Source organism: Erithacus rubecula (genome assembly GCF_903797595.1).
Source record: "Erithacus rubecula genome assembly, chromosome: 23".
Taxonomy (NCBI): Eukaryota; Metazoa; Chordata; class Aves; order Passeriformes; family Muscicapidae; genus Erithacus; species Erithacus rubecula.
The window spans coordinates 251,723-266,928 of record NC_136675.1 but is presented as its reverse complement, the minus strand read 5'-3'; the positions used below and the strand labels follow the sequence as shown (position 1 = coordinate 266,928).

General features: G+C 41.0%; 1 long non-coding RNA gene across 1 annotated transcript in view; it reads left to right on the top strand.

Moving 5' to 3' along the window:
* The first annotated feature begins 744 nt into the window (after positions 1 to 744).
* The window catches only part of LOC306811816, a 28,926-nt gene continuing 14,464 nt past the window's right edge, over positions 745 to 15,206 (top strand). Inside the window, exons 1-2 of the long non-coding RNA XR_013776741.1 lie at positions 745 to 787; positions 3,050 to 3,191. This is a non-coding gene — a long non-coding RNA (uncharacterized lncRNA). The remainder of the gene's footprint in view (positions 788 to 3,049; positions 3,192 to 15,206) is intronic.

The following is a 15,206-nucleotide window of genomic DNA, read 5'->3' as shown; positions in this document are numbered from 1 at the left end:
GAGGTGCATTCCCCTGGGATCTCTCAAATTTTTGGAGGACGCAGCCTCCTGTTATCCCATTTTCCTGGCCACTTTTCCCTCTCTCTTTTCCCCATGGGCTGAGGTACTTGAGAGGCACAGACTTCCCACAACACCTGACATCTGAGATTCCCTCTAATGTAGAACCCTCCTTTTAATTTTTAGTTCTTATAGAACTCATAGTTTTCCCCCGTTGCTTCTTTCATCTTCCGTTACGCAATTTAATTTACCAGCAAACCTACATTGTTTCTTCTATGTCTCAGTGCTAACCTTATCTCCCAGCAAATCTACAGCTTGTTTGTAAAGACAAATGCAACATTCATCTCACGGGGGTCAGAAAGAACCCCACACCCGGTCCCTGTCAGCGTTGCAGGGAGGCCGCCGCCTCTCCCGCGGCTTTGTTCCGACGCAGCTCCTCAGATACTCGGTGTCCGAGCAGAGTCCAGCCGGGGCCGGCCTGCCGCCTCAGCACCGCGCCCGCTCCCCTCACGGCCCCGCTTCCGGGTTCCCCGCGGCGCCCCCGGGCACTGACGTCACCGCGCGCGGACCCCAGAAGTGGAGCCAGCAGGGGGCGGGCGGAGCAGCGCACGCGGCACTAGACCCGGAGCGGCCGCGCGCTCCCCGTGACGGCGCCGCACGCGCGCCCCCCGCTCCATTCCCGTCCCGTTCCCGTCCCATTCCCGTCCCGTTCCCGTCCCATTCCCGTCCCGTCCCGTCCCGTCCCATTCCCGTCCCGTCCCGCCGGCGGCAGCGCCAGCGCCAGCGCCAGGTACGTGCGGCGGCCCGGCCCGGGTAGCGCCGCCAGCCGCGGGGCCTCAGACGGCAGGGCGGCCCCGTGGCGGGCGAGCCGGGGTGGCGGCGACCAGCCCTGCACCGGGATGAAGACCGCGGGCCTGGCGTGTGCTTGGTGGCGTCAGGACCGCAGCGGCGGCGGGAGCGGACCGGGCGGCGGCAGCTGCGTGTGGCAGGGCCTGCGAGCTGTCCGCGCTTTTCCACGCAGGCTGCCGGGGATAGAGGTGTCACGGGGGTCCGGGGGCATGGCCACGGTGTCACCGCCCGGGCTCTGCCCGCTCTGCGCTGTGCTTGCTGCCGCTCCACGTGTTGGCACCTTCGCAACTGCTTCCTGATGCCACGGCTGTCACATGAGCCAGAAACTGTAATAAACGGTGCAGGGCCAAAGCCTTTATTAAATAGCAGCTCTTTAATGGAAGAGTTGGGGGGGGGGGGGGGGTCGCTAGGGGCCGACACCTACTGCTGCTTGCCTAGGCGACGCTGGAAGGAGGTTCCCATGCAGTCCTGTCCGAGGGCAGGAAAGGAAGTTCCAACCTCACAAGCACTTCCAGCACTCGATTGGGGCACGTTGGTCCAGGGGTGCCACTCTTCTCAACAGCTCCTTAGTTCATGGGTAGTTAGGACTTCCATTGAAGAAGTGTTTCTTGGGAACTCTGGAAACTTTGCATATGGGGCAGTGTCTTTTGATTGACAGGGGGCAGAAGCAGGTGGCCGGAAGCGAAGTGAGGGACAGGGCAGAAGTAGGAAGTGATTGAACTAGAACTGGGATTGTTTGGGAAAATACAAACAGATGGCCAACTTGGGGATACAGAACATGCATATCAAGAACAGTAAGTTGCTTAACATTTTAACAGAGGGGACAACTTTTAAAACTATTTGTAACCCTTAATTTTATGGCTGCTGAACCTATTTACTTCAGAAACCAGTTATGATTTTCAATTTTCTACATAAAATCCGAGCGTTTTGTTTTTCGTGGTGTATCCTTGCAATCGTTGCTGCAGGTTTTGGTGCTGCCAGCTGCTCTTGCGAAACGAGACTGCTTGCCAGTTTTCTCCGCTGCGTAATACAAGCTTCCTGTAAATGACAAAAAGTAATTCGAGCGTGATTTTTCTGAATTTATAATGTATCTGGGCTTGAGTGATAGTTTTCATTCCAAGTATATTGCTCTTCTGATTAGGTGGGATTGAACACTTCTTTTTAGACTTAAGTTTCTTGTAGTTGTTCTGACAGGTTAGAAAGGGGCATGAAGCATTTGCCATTTCTGAGTTATTCAAGTGTGGGGAAATAATTTCCCAGTTTAAATTGTTACTTTTACTTGGTTTTAGTTTGGCAGGGAGAAAACTCAAAATTTGTAATTCTAAAACAGCAGAAATAGGGCATCGATGGTCCCTTTCCAAAACTACTCTCTTTTCTTTTTGGGGAACTGTTGCCTTTATTTTTCTTTCCAAGATAAATGTTGAAGCTTTTGAGAGAGAATAAACTGGTTTCCTTCCAGATGCCTAACTTTTAACTATGGTGCTACATGAGCCAAGCTGCTCAGAGCCATGTAAATTGGCTTGTTGAGTCTTCACAAACTGTGTCTTCCCCTTCACCTTTTTTTTGCATGATGTTTTTGGCTAAAGTATTAGGTTGGAGTGAGGAGGTAACAGACCTTGTTCAGGACATACCATCGTTGGTAAAAGAAGTGTTTATGAAAGCGACAGGAGTTACAAAGCTAACTGGATACCTTTGGTCTTAAGGGAGCACTGATTTTGGGACACTAAAGAGCAGAGGTGTGAATAATATTTGCCTTCAAAGGAGAAGAAATACCAGTAATACAGCAGAAAGGTGGTGTCCTTTTAGGAACTCGTAGTATTTTCTTGGAATCTTTAAGGAGGCAGGGTTGTGAAAGAGAGTGGCATCCTCTTCTGTTAGGAATGGCAAAGCTGTTTCATGATAGGGTTGTGGTTAATGAAGGCCCACAGATTGTTAAAATTAGGTATTTTGTAACCATGTAGGAAAAAGTGAAAAAGCTCTTGTGTGAAGGAAACTAAAATTTTAACAACTGAAGAAGCGGCTTGGACTGTGTCAGAGTGCAGTCAATGTGAAAATGCAGAAAGGATGTCTTTATATATTCCTCTGTGTTTGGAATTGGCAAAATCTCCTGCTACGAGTATTTCAGGTATTATTTCACTTTCTTTTAAAAGAAAAAAAAAAAAAAGATTCTTTGCTGACAAGAGTATTGGTCTTCGCAGGGTAGCTGCAGCAGAAGCCCCGGGTGATGGCTGTTGCTGAAGTCGCCAGTGTTGCCAGTGCTGCCTGCCTGCCAGCTGGAGGTCTGATGTGCCTGCCACCGCTGGTGTTAGTCTAGGCACTCCCCAGCCCACCTCTGTCAGAACATGGTGGGTTAAGATGGTTGTAATATTTATTGTGTTTAAGCTAACCTGACTCTTTTTGTCTGCAGTGGGTTAGCAGATGCGGGTAGGTGTAGGAATGAGATTAAAACTTCCAGCAGGCCAACAGGACTGAGCAGCTGGAGGCAGACAAGGGCATCATCATTTCACATGAACGCTCAGAGTGCTCTCTGCCTTACTGAAATACCTTTAATTATTGGAGTTTTCTCCCCAGTGCTTGGATTTTGTCTGTCTTCTTGAGATTGCCTTTTCAGTGATTGTAGCCAATTATGACTATATTTAAATCTGTGACTTGACTTGAGCATGGACTTTACTGAATTGCCTTTTATGTACTAGTTAGCAAATGTTTGGGAGAGCTTCTCCTTATAATTACTCAGTGGGGATTTATCTTTTCGAATCTCTTCTTTCAAGTTCACAACCTTATTTTTTTTTCCCTTGAAGACTCAACACTGACTCTGGAGGTTTTGCCCATTCCAGGCTCTATAGAAAAAGTCCTGAATACAACTGTATTGCAGGTACTTTGAATCTGACCCACTGTTCCTTTGGGGAACAATGTGCTCTCGTGACTGAGGAGTTTTTTAGATATACAATAGATTAGTGGAATTCTTTGAAGTAAAGCATACATACAAAGAATGAATAGATATCTTTAATTTTTTTTTCACAAGCTTACTGAAACAAACTGGTTAACAATGGACATGAAAACATCCTCTTATGAAATTTAATACTGCTCTGTGAATTTGTTTGGTGCTTTAGAAGGACATTTTTTTTTCTTTTTACATGTATTGTACATTTATCTACTTAGCCTGTAGATGAGTTTCACAGATTTGTACTGAGTGGAATTCCCAGAATATAATTTAATGGATTTAAATTCGTTATTTTTCATGGTTATTTTTCAGCATTTTATGTGCTGTATGGACTTTGAGAACATAATATTTTAACTACTCACAGCATTCCTTACAGTGTTCTTGTAATGTGACTGAGTTTTTTTGCCAGATGAAAAGACAATGTTTGCTTTTATATCATCCTTGCGTTTCTGCTCAGCTCATCAGCAGTTATTTATTAATATACCTGTTTTGGTAATGATTTTTGTTTTGTGGCTGACTTCTTTTATGAATTAGACTGGGACCAAAAGTTATTTATCTCCAGCCACAGACCTGTTCTATTAGAAAAGGTGCCCAGGGTGCAGTTTCACAGCCTGTTCACATTAGATCCCTTGTTGCTGGAATGGGCAGCACTCCTCTCTGCTTCCTGCCGCATCTCTCCAAGCTGTGTGGAAGATCAGCTGGCTGCATAGTGAGCTAGGTAAAGAAGCTGATCCAGCTCATACAGAGGAATGCTTCTCTGTCATTGCTTTAGCTTGCTCACTGGCATACATGTCCTCACAGGTAGTAGTGGTAGGACACAGGGCCACAGCTTTAAACTGGAAGTTTAGATTAGATTCCAGAAAGAATTTTTTTTTTACAGCAAGGATGCTGAGACATAAGAGCACGCTGTTTGGAGAGCCTGTGGGTGCCCCATCCTGTGACATGGAAGGGCCAGGCAGGTGTTTTGGACAAACTGGTGTTGTGAAAGGTAGTGCTGCCCACGCTAGGTCATTGGACTGGATAAGCTACAAGGTCTCGCAAAATCCGAATATTGCTGTGGCTCTATAAGAAATGATGTAGGGCTGGAGTGTTGAATCTGGGAGGAGGAGAGGTTCTGAAAGTGTGTCATACAGACTTCAGCAGATCATGGATCTGCATCCTAAATTGCTGTGTACTTTAGTTGACTGTGGCGAAAGCTTCTCAACCACTTCTGTGAGCAGTCTGTTCCATGTATTGATTGGTAATGATAATGCTGGTGTGGCTGGTGGCATACTTTGCTGTCTAGTCAAATCTTTACTGCTTTTATTCCTGTTATGCTCTCCTGGACCATACTGACCATATGGATGAAACCTCTCTGGTACTGCAGTTTGTATTCTGTTGACTGTGTATCCAAAGAGGAAAGATGAACAAAATAAGACTTTATCAGGTTAATTTTAGGTGTTTTTGCTACGGTGATTTCTGGTTCTTGCAGGTTCTGTTGGCCATTAGAAATTAAGGAGACCAATCTGTGCTAAGCTTGTTATGTAAACATTTGGCTATTATAGGTATGGATTTTAAATACATAGGTGAAATAAGTATTGTGTTAGCAAAAACACTATTAGCTGAGTCAATATATTTGGTATGGTGGTTGATTTAAGAAACTCTTCTGTAAGAAAACTATTTATTTTGTTATGGTTTAACCGCAGTTGACTACTAAGGACCATACTGTTGCCCGATGCCCCAAACAGAACACAAACTAACAGAGTTAGTTTATGCGGTGCTTTATTCAGGGCCCGTGGAACCTGCGGACTAGCGTCCAAAGTCAGGATCCCACAGTTCCCTTTTTCCATCAGGTTTTTATACCTTTTTACAAAGTGGTCTATGTGCAGAAATACACATTCTTCAAAACAATACAGATACATAAATCTTGCAGGTATCATTCCTAAACGTTATAAATTCTGCATGCTTGTCTGCTCAGAACTATAGGCTACCCCCCTTAATCCCTCTTGCATGTTTGCCCATCACCAGAACCCTTTATTTATTATTATACTTTAGCCTTATCTTGAAAGTTTCTAGATGTTCTATATGCTCTACTAAATCCTTTGATTATTGTTTTCACAGTTCTAAATGTTCTATATGCTCTACTAATTCTTTTCACTATTGTTTCACAAGGTAGGTTCTCAGGGCCTGTCCGAAAACTGCAGTTTTCTAAGCCTTAGCATGACTACTACTATATCTACATTAGTCCTTTTTCTCATTATTTTGGTATCAATACAGCTGATTGATCACTCCCTTCCCTTTTCCTTGTGGAATGGGGAGTGAATCAAGAAAAAAATGTAAAACTTGTGTGTTGAGATAAAAGCAGTACAATAATTGAAAGAAAATAAAATACAATACTACTAATTCTAAAAATTGCAATGGAGAGGAAGAGGAAAATAAAACTCAAGATAGTCAGGTAATGTGTAGTATGGTTGTTTACCACCTGCTGACTAATACCTAGCCCATCCCTGAAGAACCATCATCCCCCTCTAGCCCCCCTTTCTGGGCAGTTTCCCCAGTTTATATACTGGACATGATGTTCTGTAGGGTGGAATGTCACACAAGTTTGTGTCACCTGTCTTCGCCATGCTCCCTCTCGGCTTTTTGTGCAGCTACTCATTAGCAGAGCATGAGACATAGGAAAGTCCTGGACTTGGGGTAAGTACTACTTAAAAATAGCCAAACCATCCACCAACATTATTCTCATCCCAAATCCAAAACACAGCTGCTCTAACCCAGCCAAATCCAGGACACTCAGGCAGGCAGATAAAAGAATTTTCTTGCAGGTGTAGAAAGAGCGATGATGATTAAAATAAGAATTAGCTGGACGCATTGTCAGTGGTACTGCAAGTTAGTGAGTTGCAGTGTTGACTGGAAGCAGGTCCATACCTGAAGCACAGGTAAGGTTAGTGCTTATGTTTGTTAACACCTGTGATTTTGAAGTCAGGCCCATCATACTATATTTTTCCAGTTTCTGTTATTTTTTATTGTTAGTAATTTTCAATTGGCAATAAGGAATTTTACTATAGATAAGTTTAGACTAATATTTTTTTTTTAAGAGGGACATGCTGAAAATGTTTCTGATTGTATTGAAAATATTCTTGATTACTCTTAAGTACCCCTAAGCAACTCTCCAAGATGTAGGTAAAAAGTATGAAATTTAATAGGAAGATAGCTTTGGAAATTTACCATTTGTACTGTTTCCCAAGGTAGCTAGTCTGGATTTGTCTGAATTACAAGCTCCAGAAAGTTGCCATTTTCCATTTGCAGTACATCTTTTAAAGTACTTGATTTGAATTCTCTGGACATTTCAGCAACAATATAGATATTCTACTGACCCATAAAGCTTTCTTCCCTGTATCACCTTTATGCAGTGTCTATAGTGAAGGCTTCTGGTGGGACATGGCAAAAAGTGCGTTCTCTTGGATTCTTGTCATCCTTGTCTGTGGTATATTTTCTTTTAGGAGTAGGCATAGTGGACTCCTCATTGTTCTGTTTTAGGAGTATGAAGAGATGTGGTTTATTGTACTTCGGAGCTGTTTTATACTTCTGAGTCTTAGTTTTTGGAGTAGTAACTGTTTGTTTGAGAATATGGATGATGTAATTCTGATTGATTGTGTTGTCAGAGTGCCAGGTACTCTCCAGTTTGTCTGCAATTCTGTGTTGAAGACCAAACCTAACAAATAATGTAGTACTTATAGTTTCTTTTAAAGTTCTGCAAGCCAGGCTTTTATAAAGCCTTGAAATGTGCATTTGAGTGGCTGTCATATTTAGCATACAATGCATGCAAATATCTAATCCTTGTTTAACTTAAGAAGATGGGAAACTATGCTCTGCTTTGCATCCTTCTTTAAGGCACAATGTGTAGCAAATCTTGAAAACATCTTGTTTTTTTTCCTGGCAAATGGGCATCTCATTCCTCTTGTACCTGTGTGTTGCAAACCCACCTCAAGAAAGAAAATGTTAGGTGGGCTAGATTTGAATAAATACAGGCACCACAGTCAAAGGGAAACCTGAAAGTATTTCTGATAAGAAATGGGTTAACAGGAAGCCTTGGCAGTGAAAGAGGCATCATATAAGAGCATTATTAAAATTTGGTGAACTGAGAAATAAATAGATGTGTTCATACACAGAGTCTATGTCTTCAATAATGATCATTATGCTGAAAGAGTATCTCCCCACTGAAGCATATGATTCAGCATTATGAAATAAAATCTGGAAAGAGAATTCTGTATCTGTACGTTTGTATCTCCCATGCTGCAGGAGTGTGCTAGCATACCCTACCTGCAAGCTTAAGAGGAAGATCTCAGAGCAAGCACAGCCATCAAAATCAAAGCTTGTACTTGACACATGCTAATTGATAAGTCAGAAATTGGTGGAAATTTCCTTATACATAGTTTTAAATGTTGGAATAGCAGAGTTTGAATTTTGGAAGCATAAACTATTCCCTACCACAATGATGACTTCTTGAGTCCTTCTTTTGGTCTCTCAGTATTTCTTTCTTGGCCATGTTGGGAAATCAGGCTGAAAAGTTTTTAGGCAGCAGCTTGTTCCTTGTTCTGTCACTTCCGTTGCACCAGGTAATGAACTAAATATGAAGATTGATAAATTCAAAGTGTATCCTTAAAAAAAAAAAAAAAAAAGGAGAAGGGGGAGGGAGAAGAAAGAAATTAAGTTTTAACTCAGATCAAGTTCCTGTTTTGGTTTAACTTAGATATGATTCCCTGAACTGGTTCTCTCTGCATTGCTACTAAGAGTTCTGGCAGCTGAGGGGATAGGATAGCATGGGCAGGGGGTGGGACTGCTAAAGTCATTTTGCAAAGATGTGTTTGTGAACATGTCTTTTAATTCTAAGACCTGGGGGCAGGAAGGGTTTTTGTTCTGTATTTACTCTCTGTAAAACAGTGGGGTACTTGTTATCTGCTTGGATGAAGTTGAACATAGCATTCCCTTGGCTTGAATTTAACATTTCTCAGTATAAGAAATTGTCCTCAATTTTTAGAAACTTTGAGCATGTTCTGATAATAGCAGCATGAAGGCTCCAGGTTATTTCACTCTGTGTTATGTCCACTGTGATAATGAAACTTTTATTTCCATCAAGGAGCAATACGTGCTTAACCACCTTGCTGTGTGAAATTTCGTATCTGTAGCAAACCCCAGCTAGTATCCTGACTTGTACTTTCTTTATTAAGACATGATTATTTATTGTCAGTGACTCAGAAAAAGACAGTGACATTTTTGGCACACAGTACCATTTGTTCTCTGTTGTTGCTCTTTCTAAATAGGTTATATCTCTTGAATTGTAGCATTACATTCATGTGAATCATCCTATCAACTTCACTAACATCAAATAGGTTGCATGTACATTCCTGCAGGAGAGCTCCAAGTTCTTGTTCATTATCTTTTGAACATAATTCTCTGGCAATTAAAGATTTTTTTAAATTTATGTGTTTTCATTCCTTGTTCTGTTAGTTCTATTATCTTTGTCCTTCTTTCTGGTATTTAAGTAGTCATAAAAATTACAATAATTCCCCGAGGAATAATTGCAAGAGGACTACACCAAAAAACCCAGAAGCTTGAATTTTTGCCTATTTGATGTAGTTGGTTGAAAGAGGAATGAAGAAATAGGCATATACTGAGATGGAAAGTCCAAGGATGTCAACCCATACCTGCGTTTTCTTGAGATGAAAGATAAAACTTGTTTCAGACACTGAATTTTTTAAAGCTAGTAGTGGGTTCATTTTGAGAAGCTCTGATTTTGCCTTCACAGTAATGTCCAGGGGCAACATTTTTAAGAACATTGTTAAAAAAATTTCAGAGAGTCATGGTCTTCAGAGACTTCTACTAACAGGGATATAAAAAAGCTGTATTTCAGTGGGAATGTTAAACTATCTAGCTTTCTAAAAAGGGAGCATGGTGTAGATAATGTAGTATTTTTTCTTTGATTGGTTGTTCTAAATTGCATTCATCTTTCACAGTATAGGGCAGCAGGTATTATAATGTTTTGCTTTATGGGAAATGGTGGTGCTTCCTCCCAAAAAATAAAACTGAGGGTAGTCAAACATGAAAGTGGGGCCCAGAGAAGTTGTGGAATTACTGTTGTTGCACATCTTCAAAACTTGAGAAGTGCCTAAGCAGCACACCTTTCAGTTGACCTCCAAATATATATAGATCTATACAAGGTGTACCTTACCATATACACTGGGGTGTGTTGCTGTGTGCTTTGGTGTTTTAGATTAGAAAGAAGATGCTTGGTGTAGTCTACTTTTGTGTCAGGTATCAACCTCAGTATCTGTGTAAGAATCTCCAGCTATTCTACCTGTACAAGACATGCTGTGGTTGTTGTTTGGGCGTGCCTGCCAGCACCACAGAACTGACTGTGTTTGTTCTGCCACAGGGCTGAGGATATCCACTGTCAGTGGACTGTAACAGGGAGTGTGGTCTGAGGAAAGCTCTCAGTTGGCTTTGTCATTTCCATACTCATTCTGTAGTGGCAGGATGAATGAAACCAGGGGCCTGGAGCACTGTGGACAAAGGGAACTTGGGAACAAGGAGTTGAGTTGGCAGTGTCTCTGAAAGCTCTTAAAATGAAAACTTGGGAAGGAAAAGGAATGGCACTAGAAGCTCCCAGGACAGAATGTGAGGCCAAATGAAACAGTGAGCTTGTGAGAGGAATAGGAGAGGATGATTGAAAGGCACTTAAGTGTGGGAGAGGAGGAATTGGATAAAATACTGAGTAGCTCCTTAAGTGAGTATCGTCATTCAGTGCATTGACAATGGCAGAAGTGCAGTGGTAAAAAACCAGATACAATTATGCTTTCTGTATTTGGTTTGTGTGGCGAGATTTTAGTAGAAGGAGTCTTCAGGTGAGAAGCTGCAAAAGCTTTTGACGTGTCCAATAGACCCAGTATCAGCCAACTCCAAGGTGAACCTGCAGTTGGTCAAGGTTGTACCCCTGCAACCCATGGAAGTTCAGAGGGACAGGATGGTGCCCAAAGGAGCTTGCCAAGACTGTATTGGATAGAAACTTAGACACTACCATAGAGAAGTAGTTGAGAATAGAGATCACTTCTTTCCTCTTTGTTTTCCATGTTGTTTTTTGTATGAGACTGGACTTTTGTTGCACAGGTGCTGAATTTTTTTTGTGCAGGCTCTCTTAATTTTGGTATTTCCTGGTATCTGTAGACTTAGCATTGTTTTGGTAGTATCCGTTTGGGTAAGGAATGCACAAATTTTGGCTCTTCCATGCAGATTGCCTCAGAATCAGGAAGGAATTCCTGAGAACACAAAACTAAGATGGCTGAGACTATGAGCTCTTAATTCACACACTTCCATACACACTTTTTGTATATTTGTTTCTTATCTTCACAGAATGGTAGAGTTGTCGACATCAGCAGGGACCTCTGGAAATTGTGTAGTCCAATCCCAGTGCCCAGAGAAGGATTAGCTAGAGCAGATTGCTTGTGGCAGTATTAAATAAGTTTTGAGTATCTCCAAGGACAGATTCTGTAACCTGTTTTTACTATCCACTCTAATCACAGAGGAGCGAAGTGAACTCTCAGTGGGTTATGGATAGAATCCTAAAGATTTGAATATTCCCCAAAACAAAATTAGAACCAAATGAGATTAAATGATGATACTAAAAATGGATCTATTTTATTTAACAATAAAAGAGGCAAATAGAAAAAGGGGTGGAGGGTGGGAGGACAGGAAAAACGACACAGACAGTTAAGTAGAAACTTATCACCCCTCTGTGGATCCTGATGTCGTCTGATTGATCCTCTGGTCTTCTAGGTGGTGAGGGTCCTCCACCAACAAAGAATAGAATCCAGTGGATTGGTAAACATTTGGGCCAGGTGGGAATGCCTGGGTACTTCCCCTGAGGGGACAAGTTTGTCCCTTGCAGGGCTTTGGATCAGTTGTATGATCTTGCATCGCATGCAGTGCTCTGATGCAGAGTCTGGGGAACTGTTCAGAGGCCCTTTAATGGACCATGACACCCTGTCAGCAGCCCCTGACATGACTGTCCTAGAGATGTGGCCTTCCTGGCTGAACAAGTTTGAGTAACACAGAATGGGTATTTGTTGCCTCTGACCAGAGACTTTTCACCATGCATCAGAAACTTCCTCCTCCTCCCCTCTTTGGTGGAGTGGGGTCTGTGTGTACAAACCTGGTTTCAGTAGATAAGACAGCTGCTAGGCTTTATTATCCTGTGGCATTCTTCTCCCCCAGCCCAGATAAAATAATTTTTATCTTAAATTAACTTACCATCTAGGGCCTCAGCCCAGGGGTCCCATTCAGGGTGCCATGGTCTTTGGTGCACCTTTGTTGATGCAGATTCACTCTACAGTTTAAATGGACAATAATCCTTTATAAAAATGTTGAAGCCATAAACGATGATATTGGGGTCTCTGACACCTGGGTGCCTATTCCTATGTTTGAGCCCCGTTAGGTTAAGGAAGTTTTTCCTGGTGTTTAAATGTCCAGTTTGTTCCCATTGTATATTGCCTTCTCACTGGACAGCAATGGGAAGACTGGCTCGGTGGTCTTTTGTCTCCTCTGGCATTTAGCAGGTATTGATTATACTCCTCCTACTCCAGCCTGGGTGTTTTCTGTGCTAAGTAGTCGTGTGTTTCTCAGCCAGATACCAGATGCTTCAAGCCCTTAACCATTTTGCAGCCTTTGCTGGTCTCACTGCTGTATGTGTCTGTGTTGCACCTGGAGTATCTGGAACCATCACAGTATTCCAGGTGTGTTCAGAAGTGCAGAGTAAGGGAAAAGATAATGTTCTTCCACCTACAGGTAATGGTTTTCTTAAAGCAGGATGTCATTGAAAGGATCTTCATTGCTTTGTTTCTTCATGTCCTATTTTAAACTATTGGGAAACATTATGTATTAGCTAGGTATGTAGATACATAGTCTAGAGAAGCTTTTCTGCTTCTTTCTAAATTTTGGATCTTTCCCTTTCCAAGCTGTATTAGCTTGAAATAATAGTATGTTTTGTAAACTTTCAGAGATAGTAAATGAAAAGATATATTTATTGGAGGGAATAAATTTACTCCAGCTGATTCATGCAAGAGTGAGAAATATTTTGAAGCAGAGTAATTTTTACATATCGACATTAGTAGTTGTTGCTTTCCATTTAGTTTGTACCTTATCCTTGGGGTAGTTAAACCCCTGGTAGTTAAGATATATTTTAGCAGAAATATAAAGTTAATACTTCTATGCTATTCTGGGCTTGGTTTTAAAGCACTTGAGCCTTAAATTCAAATAATACCTATTCTGCTTACATTTTTGGATTTTGTTAATTTTGATTGTCTCTGAGGACAGTGTTCTGTCTCTTCCTTTCCCCATTTGAAAAAAATCTTAGTCATATTTTTTGATCCACCTTCCAAATTTCAAAAAAAGTCTGCTAAATTGAATGTACATCAAGGGAGCATGTATTTTTTCTAGCATTGCTGATCTTTTATTCACAAGATTTGGGGTTTTGTTGCTGTTTGGTGTAGGGTTGTTTTTGTCAAATGATTTTCCATCTGTTTTCCCCCTTCCTTTATACAGTAGAATTTAGTAACAAAACGTGGTGAATCTTAAAGTTTTGGTTTATCGAAGATTTTTTTTTCCCTCTTTTTTCCTTCTTCTCTAGCATAAGGAATTTAGGACAGACCATTTTTTGCTTTTTGGTCTATGTCACATTTTTAAGCTGTTGTAACTGAGATGTTTCTTCTCTTGTCATTTTGAAGTAAGTTAAAAAGGTAAAATATGAGAGGGCTACCTACATTACTGTGTGGATGTTTGCAGCATATTTTTGCTTGCTCTTCTGTAGTTGATGTAGTACTTTCCTTTGAAGATGAATTTTTTCCTGTGTGCATACTGCTAATGTGGGCATGTAGCACTCAGTTCAGTATTCATTTAATTACAGGAAAAGAGAATTCTTGTTTACACAATGGTACTTTACATGTAGTGCTATTTTAGCACATATTTTCAAAATTGTCAGTTGATTGAGAAAATGTGCATATTGCCTACAATACGCTTTTCAGGAGTTTATTAGTGGGGCTGATGCTGCTTTGTATTTTTCCCATTCAGCACACTGTTTAATGTATCTCTGCCTTTCTTGTATTAATTTTTGTCGTGGGAATCAATATGATTAGCTGTAGATGTTGACGTAAAGATTTCTAACATGCAGTCCTTGGTAAACCTGTATGTTGTTCATGACTTTTTAGGGTTGGACATTATCTGTCTGATCATAAGGTGACATGGAGGTAAAATAATTTTACAGATTGTGTGCTCTTTTTGTGTAATTACAGTTTGTTTATCTATAAACACTGTTGTAGCTGTTACATTTTTCAGCTATCACGCTATTCTAATCAGTAAGTTTTGTTTAACAGCAATCAATGGGGATTTAAAAAATTGAACAGAGCAGAGAAACTGGAAGAAAATTACTTTGGGTTAAAATCAAAATTTCATAGAAAGAGACTCTGTAAAGCTTGTTTAGTTTATCAGAAGAAAGAGATAGGACTTGGCTGTGGTGTCTAATCATGTAAGGGTAAAATAGAAAAGTTAATTTACCAAGATTTAGCAATAATTAGTGACTGAAGCCAAAGTAATTCAAACTGGAAATAAAGTACACAGGACAGTGACTAGCCTTTCAGACATCACAGCATGTGATGAATTGTTTAGCTCTTAATAACTGGAATATTGCCATAGATGCCTTTCTGTAAGAACTGCTGTAGTTAAATGTAAGTTACTGACCTTTGGGACAGGTAGCTAAAGAAAATAAAAGGCCTCTGTTTAAGAGGACATGGTTGATTTTGAGGGACTGTCTGGCCTGAAATGGTGAATCTTCCAAGAAAAAATGAGGAATTTGTAATGATTTTTTTGTCAAACTAAGTTGCATATCCCCATGTCATTCTCCTCTTGCTTTTATTTTTACTTCTGCTTTTGGCAGTACTTGGCTGATCTCTGTTCAGTCACGTTCTGCACTTTAAAAAATTAAAGACTGTTTTTCTCCTTAGTAGACATTCCTTCAAACTAGTAGAAAATGCAGTGCTTTCGGCAAAATAGACAGATAATTTTGTAATGTTGGTTTAGAATGACTGAAGTTTCTTTAGCCAGTGTCTTTTAGTGGTTACTGCTGGGACAGAGGTTTTAGGTTTAAGGTTAAACCAGTCCCATAGATACATCTGTTTAGCCTCATTGAAGTAGTTCATCAGACAAGTAGAATTTAATTTTTTCAAAGACTTTGCTTTATAGCATGGCAGGTAACAGCTATGAGTATGTATTGCAAAAGAATCAAGAATAAAAAGAGAACTCTTGTTCCACATTTTTTCCTTCTGGCTATTAAGTCAAAGGTGCAAATGAAATGGCCAGATTCGTTGTCATCATTGTCATTTGTATTTGTGGA